This window comes from Halichoerus grypus, chromosome 5, assembly GCF_964656455.1.
Source record: "Halichoerus grypus chromosome 5, mHalGry1.hap1.1, whole genome shotgun sequence".
Classification (NCBI taxonomy): domain Eukaryota; kingdom Metazoa; phylum Chordata; class Mammalia; order Carnivora; family Phocidae; genus Halichoerus; species Halichoerus grypus.
In genome coordinates, this window is record NC_135716.1 from 104,989,539 (window position 1) to 104,997,918 (window position 8,380).

Sequence of the window (8,380 nt, forward strand, 5' to 3'; positions counted from 1 at the left end):
GCCCCAGCGGCGAGTGCCGTCCCGCCACTACTGCCGGCCCGAGCCGCTCGGGGCGCCCGCCGCCATCTTGAGGGCCCGGCCTGCCTCCGGCGGCGCGTCACATCGTGCGATCCGCGGAGGAGCCCGCCCCGCCCCGGCCACGTGACACCGCCCCGCCCTCTCGGTTGCTCTGCGTTCGTCCGGCCGCGAGGGAAGCCCAGGGGGAAGCCGCTACGCTCGCGGCTGGTGTAACCCCGTGCTCGCTTAGTCCTCACAACGGCCCTGGGCCGTAGGGACCCTTATAGTCCTTTCTTCACTAATGAAGAAATGTAAGTTTCTAAAAGTTACCTGCTCGTGGAAATACGGCTGATAAATGGTTGCCCCGGAAATCTGACCAGGCCTCCTCAGCTATTAGCCCTATCTCCAACGGTGTTCTAATCAAGACGGGAATCGAAGGGAACAGTTGAAATCGTTTTCCAGAAATAGTGGGTAAGGATAAACTGATTTTTCAGAAACAGTGTTTTCTCTTCGTGCTCAGTCCCTACTCCTCCTACCCACCTCCGGCTCCCCGGCTCAACTGGAGCATGGTTTCCAGCAGCTCCCTAGTCCGGGACCTTTTATTTCCTGCCAATAAAAACGTACATAACCTATGTTACACTTTGTAACCAACTACTTGTTTTACTGTATTGCTTAAAAATCAACTTAATGGGGGTAAAATTCTAGAAATGACAGTTGACACAAGTGAAATACGGCTACAGAGTAAAGTATCACAATGTTAAATCTGATTGTGGTAACTGTACCGTTAGGTAAGAGACTATCCCTTTTCTTAATACACTGAAGTCTTGAGGAGTGAAGGGATGTGATGCATGCTACCTGCTCTCAAATAGTTAGGAGATAACATGTTTGTATATGTGAGGAGGGGGTGAGAGTGACAAAAAGGCAAGTTGTTAAAAATAGTGTTTTTGAGTATGGTGATTTTAAGATATGTTTACAAATTCAATGATATACTTTGGAAGAGATGGGGTCTAATTCTCCCCTTCAGTGTGGGACTGGGCTGAGTGACTCTTTTCTGTCTAATAGGATATAGCAGAACTGACTTCAGCGGGTAGGTCATAAAAGGCATGGCATCTTCCTGCTAGGTCTCTCTTTTTCACTCATTCTGGGCTCAAGTCTGGGGAAGCCAGCTGCCATTTATGACACTCAAGCAGCCTATAGCCAGGTCTAGGTGTCCAGGAACTGAAGCCTCCTACCAACAGCTATATGAGTAGTCTTGGAAGCAGATCCTCCAGTACTGGTTAAACCTTTAGCTGACTGCAACCCCTGCCAACATCCTGACTCCAATTTCAGGAAATCCTGAGCTAGGACCACCTAGATTAGCCACTCTGGGTTCCTCGACTCTCAGAAGCTGTAAGATAAAAAGTACTTATTTTAAGCCACTAAGTTTTGGGGTAATTTATAATATAGCTGTAGATAGCTAATACACAGGGTAAAGGGAATGTGTTCTTTGTACTATTGTTGCAACTTTTTTTTTTTTTTTTTAAAGTAGGCTCCACACTGGGCTCAAACTCAAGACCCTAAGATCAAGACCTGAACTGAAATCAAGAGTTGGGGCACCTAACCAGCTGAGCCACCCAGGCGCCTCTATTGTTGCAACTTTTATGCAAGTTTGAGATTATTTCAAAATAAAATATTAAAAAATAAGTTTGAATTTTCGGTTCCTTCTATTTCTATATAGAAGAACATTTGACTAGAAATGGAAAACAAAAGCAATTTACCTTGATGGATAGTTCAAGTTACATTTTCCCATCAACAAGTAAACTCATCATTTTATTACTATTATTTTTTTAAATAGGCTCTACATCCAAGGTGGGGCTTGAACTCAAGATCAGGTGTGGCATGCTCTACGGACTGAGCCAGCCAGACACCCCCATCATCTGTTTAAAAATATTCTATTGCTGAAACATTTAATTGAGCCCCAACCTGAAGCTCCTTAAGAAAGTCATGACAAGATTTCATAACTGAATTCCCAGGAGCTTGTTTTGGATGGACGTAGAGGGCTGGTTAAAATCATTTATTGTGGGGGCGCCTGGGTGGCTCGGTCCGTTAAGCGTCTGCCTTCGGCTCAGGTCATGATCCCAGGGTCCTGGGATCGAGCCCCGCATCGGGCTCTCTGCTCAGCAGGAAGCCTGCTTTTCCCTCTCCCACTCCCCCTGCTTATGATCCCTCTCTTGCTGTCTGTCTCTCTGTCAAAAATAAATAAAATCTTAAAAAAAAGATCATTTATTGTGTGGTTACTCTGACTTTTCATAGCCCCTCAGAATGATACTTCATCGAGCTATACCAATTTTACCATCCTAAAGAACTGATTATTATTCATTCAAAAAATATTTTTGAGTACCTATAAGTGTTTGTCAATGGATTACTAGACACTGAGGATACATTCATACATGAAATCATATTTATGTACATGAAGCTTAATTATACTGGGGGACAAAGTTATGAAGCAAACACAAAAGGAAGATAATTGCAGACTGTGGCAAGTGCTGTTGGAAATAATGTAATAAAGAGAAATTTAACACATTGAATGTCCAGAATATCCCAGGCTTTGTGCTAGAAGAGCTGCAATAGTAAACAAGAGAGATCAGTCCTGTTCTAACAGACCTGTTGTGTATGTATTTGTGGCTTTGTATATGTTTTGGGGTTGTGAAGATTCACAAACTTTACATTAAGTGGTTAGTATGTCAGTTAGGATTCTTTGGTTACACTCAACAGAAACTAGCATTGGCCAGCATAAGCAAAAGGTAATGATTTTGAAAGATATTGGGAGTCCCCCAAAATAATGAGAAGGCCAAAAATCAGACTTGAAAACAAGTAAGAACCAAGGTGGAAAGTTCGTAAGAACACTTCATGAGGCACCTTGGAAAGTACAGGGATCCCTTAGAGAGAAGAGCAAGTGGCTGAAGCTAAATATTCCTAAAGAAACTAAGATTGTATCACAGAATCCAAGCCTCAAAATGCGCCATTTATTAAAGAAACTGCACTTCACTGTATTAACAGAAGAGGGCTTTCTTTAACTATAAAACTGAGTCACCCATATCCCTTCACCCCTCCCTTCCATAGAACCACCTTTTCTTGCTGATCCAGAAGAACCCAGAACATCTTATCAGGAACAGAAAAAGCTACCAAAAACCCATACAAGGCTACTATTAAAACAGAAAGCCTTTCAATTAAAAGAAAGTACTACCCTCTAGAAAATAGGAAGCAGAGGAACTACATACAACACTCCAATATGAATTAAATATCATTAAATATACAACCACAGATGTGAAAGGATGCAACATATATAAGGTTTAAAACCCAGTAGGAAGATGTGAGAGTTGATCAAACTCAGGCAATATACGAAAAAATAAAATCATCTAAAAAATGTATACTATATTACAGGGTTCCTAAGAAAGACATAATGAAGGTAAGAAACATGGAGGAGAAGCATAAATCAGTTATGAGAACAAGAAAAGAAAGAAAAAGGGTGAGAGAGAAGATGACGTGGAAAAATTATCTGGGCCTCCAGACAAAAGCCAACAATAAACAAAATTAACATTTCCCAAGGAGAAAAATATCAAGTGGTACCAGAATGACAATAAAACCAAGCAACACAACAGTGGAGCAACATTCTCCAAAAAATTCAAGAAAGTTTGAGTCAAGGATTTTATATCTAGTCAAGCTGTACTTAAAGTATCTAGATTCTAGGGGCACCTGCGTGGCTCAGTCCATTAAGCATCTGCCTTCGACTCAGGTCGTTATCTCGGGGTCCTAGGATCAGGCTCCCTGCTTCACTCTCACTCTGCCCCAACCCCCAACTTGTGTTCCCTTTCTCCCTCTCTGTCAAAAAAAAAAAAAACTTTAAAAAAAAGTGTCTAGTTTCTAGAAGGAATTTTCAATATTGCCAGAACTTGAGGAACTGTGCTTAGAAGCTTTCCTTGTATACTTTACTGGAAGAGCTCTATCCAGCCATTAGTTGATTGGGAAGGATTCAGCTAAAGTACTAGTGGAGGGTATTAAGTATATTTAAAATATATTTAATTTATAACAAAATCAGGCACTACAGTGAGAAAATAAGTGTGTAAATGTTATATATGCTCTAATCAAATAGAAGTAAGGGAACTAAAAAATATTAAGATTAGAGGAAGGAGTAGAATAAGTTCATTGGTTGTCACAAGGCAATTAGATGGGAATCAACATTTAAATATGACAAGCTAAATAGAAGCCTAGACAAGCAAAAACGGGGGCTCTAAGGGCATTACATAAAATGTTAACAGTATATATGTAACTACTAGAACATACAAAGCTTTCTAAACATAAGAAAATTTAAAAGCAGAGAACACACTCCAAAGGGAAAAGAAACAATAAATATAGCAATATACATGATTGTTTATTTTTCAAAAAGAAACACAGGAAATACAAACTAGAAGCTATTGAAAATACTACCTTTGGGGGTGGTTAAGAATGGGGTGGAAGGATAGCGGTGACAGCTAAGACTTCTCTGAGTATACTTTTTATATAGCTTTAACTTTGAACCATGTAAATCCTTTACATATTCAAAAACAATAAAAATCTTTATGTAAATTCTAAAATTGAATACAAAAACAAACCTAGTTATGTAACATTACTAACATAGCCATGTAGAGAAAAGAGTGATTTCCATTAACTTTTGAACACTACTCTGATTATACACCCTTAGTGGGCTGTTACTCTAAGGACAAAAAGAACAGCAAAGAAATCTTAAATTTTACTAAGTATGCTTACCATTAGTAATATTGGTATTGTCTACTGAAAAATATACTACATAATAAAACATATAAACAAGTATATTGCTACTCAGAACAAGTATTTTCACTGTAAAAGAGAGGCAAATATAAAATTAAAAAAAACACCTTGTAATGCTAAATGTTAAGTATCAGTTTAAATTCATGAACTTTTAAAAAATTTACTTCCTAGCTCTGTCCACTGAAATGGTCTAAAAGCAAATAGAGTCCAGATTCCATTCCCCCTAAAAAGAACAGGGCTCCTTGGAGAAATAGTTGATATTCCAGGTTTGGGACAGGACAAGTACAGGTAGGCCTGGGACATCTTGTGACTGAAGCAAGGAAAAACTCACAGACTAATGTGGCCATGTCTAAAAGACACAGGAGTTGGCCTGCAGTGATTTCCACTGGCTGTTGGCTCACAACATCAAAAAGAACTGTGACTGTAATTGACGTTGATACATTGAATAATTTGAAGACCTAGTGATATTTGAAAAAAGGGGGCATTGGGAAAAGGGAAATGGTCTTATTTATTTATTTATTTATTTATTTATTTATTTATTTGGGGGGGCATTGGGAAAAGGGAAATAGTCTTTTTTATTTTATTTATTTTTAAAGATTTTATTTATTTACTTGACAGAGAAAGACACAGTGAGAGAGGGAACACAAGCAGAGGGAGTGGGAGAGGGAGAAGCAGGCTTCCTGCTGAGCAGAGAGCCCAATACGGGGCTCAATCCCAGGACCCTGAGATCATGACCTGAGCCAAAGGCAGATGCTTAACGACTGAGCCACCCAGGCACCGCTGAAAATTAAAAAATTTTAAATCACCATTTTGCACCTCAGTGTAGTGTAATAAATGATTCAGCTAAGAATCATCAATTGATGCTAAAGTTATTGAAGGCTGTTAGGAAAAGAATATTCCCATGGTACCAAAACATTGCCTTAGAGATTACTAATTACTAAGCAGAAAAAAAAAAATGACCTTTACAATGGGAAGATCTCGTAGTCAACACCTTGACCAAATGATTATCGTCTTCAATAGTAAGATAACCTAGAATTATGTGTCTTCAGTGTGGTAAAATATAAAATCTACAGGATCACCTATGAAATATTCTTTACAAAAACATTTAAGCTGAAGCTAATCAAACCTACAGACTCCACTTCCAGTTCAATGGAAATACAAAGAATAAAGGGAACAAGTCAAAGGATACAGACAGATCAAGGATAGGAGCAAAGTGATTTAGATTCTTTAAAAAGTCACATCATGGGGGGAAAAAAACCAAGGGGATGCAGGGAAGGATCTTCTAAACTAGTAAGACAATCAAATACAAAGTATGAACCTCAACTGCATCCTGGTTCAAAAACAAAAAAAAAATGTAAAGTCATTTTTAAGACAATTGGAAATATCTGAATATGAACTTAGATTATAACAATCAAGATAATTTAAATTTCCGGGCGCCTGGGTGGCTCAGATGGTTAAGTGTCTGCCTTCGGCTCAGGTCATGATCCCGGGGTCCTGGGATCGAGTCCCGCATCTGGCTCCCTGCTAGGCAGGGAGCCTGCTTCTCCCTCTGCCTCTGCCTCTCTCTCTCTCTCTCTGACTCTCATGAATTAAAAAAAAAAAAAAAAAAGATAATTTAAATTTCCTTAAGTATGATAATGGTATTGAGTTAAATAGGAAAATGTCCTTATTTTTAGGATATGCATGCTGAAGTATTTAGGAATCAAGTGTCCTGATGAAGCTAGTATGGCAAAATGTGATGTTGTATTTAGGTGAAGAGTAAATGAGTACACCATTCTTTCAACTTTTATGTACGTTTAAATTTTTTCAAAATGAAAAGGTGAAGAAATTTAAACTGATAAAAGAGTCTTTAGCAATGATTACTTTGTGAATGCATGGAGATAACCCATGAATTTTTCAAACCTAATCTGGCAAAATCTGTCATAGCATGATTGAAGCCATTAAAATGACAATAATATTATAAAAATAAAATATTCAAAACAAAAACAAACCTGCCCTATAAAGTAAATGGAGACAAATAACATTAAGTAATGGAATTTTGGAGCATTATGCACATAATATCAAAGTGAACTTCAGAAATTCATCATAGCAATATTTTCAAAGTCATAAATTGAAACATGGACTCATCTCCTGTCATGATTTTCTATAACTCTCTATCACCCAACAAATATAACTCTACTTTGGCTATAATATTTAGAAAACCTATTGAAGGAGCTTGCATATATTAGAAAAAGCCCTTAGGATCACAATTTTTTTTTTTAAAGATTTTATTTATTTATTTGAGACAGAATGAGAGAGAGAGAGAGAGCACATGAGAGGGGGGGGAGGGTCAGAGGGAGAAGCAGGCTCCCTGCCGAGCAGGGAGCCCGATGCGGGACTCGATCCAGGGACTCCAGGATCATGACCTGAGCCGAAGGCAGTCGCTTAACCAACTGAGCCACCCAGGCACCCAGTATCACAATTTTTAATTGCTGTATCTACTACCCATGCAGAATAGTACATAATAAAACTTTAGCCTAAAGGAGAAAATGTAAACCCTCAATTATTAGAAATCATGTTTTTGTACATGCAGTGTCTTTTAAGAGAACAAACACATAAAAACAAGCACATTCACAGATTTTGTTAAAAATACAGAAGTCTAATTTAGCAAATTTAAACCCCTTAAATACTTTACATTTCAAGCACATTTTAACAAGAGTGTATTTTCAGATGATTTCTCCCAAACACTCTAACAATGTCCATTGTTCTTTTAAATCTTCAGTGAGGTCTACTTAAAAAAGGATGAAAGTGTATTTCTCTGATAAACTATTTCCAAAGGAATAATATGTTATTTGTTTTAAAGAAGTTATTTTTATATATTAGAAATCCTAAACGAATAAATGTAAATGAACTCATAAATGAAAAATTGGTTAGATCCAATGGAGGGCTGATGCTTAACCCTAGCAAAGGATTACTGGAAACGTGGACCTGCCAATTAACAGTGAAGCCCTACTGTCAGCCAAAGGAACAACTGGTATCAATCAGTTTTATTCTGTTAACTTTTTCTTATAATAGTGATGATTAATGGTAATTTAAAATTAGCTTAAAATTGACTTGGTGCTGAAGTGGCTGAACTGCCAGGAGGGGCCTGAGTGTGCCTGAAGGACCCAAGATTGTCTAAAGGCACAGGGAAAATGGTGGAAAATTCATCATCACCACTGCCAGAAAGACTGATTTATGGCTTGTTCTTTACTTAAGCTCTCATTTTGGCTTCATAGTATATATCTTGTGGGCTTTTATTCCTGAATCTTCACTAAATTCCTTAGGCTTAACCTATTGGTCTCAAAAATATTGGGCGGTTGCATTGCCCACCCACCTTATCATTACAATAGTAACTGGTTATGTACCCTTATTTGGAATAAACATGATGAGTACCTCTTCATTCAACTCCATCCATACAATCATAGATAACTATGCTAAAGATCAAGAGCAGAAGACATACTAAGAAAAGGCCATACCAGCATTAAGAGATACTCCTGTTAGTGAAGTAAACCAAATGTTCTTTCTTACAGCCACAGAACTTCATGCCGAAAACTGA

General features: G+C 38.2%; 1 pseudogene; it reads left to right on the top strand.

Annotated features, from left to right (window-relative positions):
- The first annotated feature begins 7,976 nt into the window (after positions 1–7,976).
- On the top strand, positions 7,977–8,380 carry LOC118521156 (phosphatidylinositol N-acetylglucosaminyltransferase subunit P pseudogene; annotated as a pseudogene).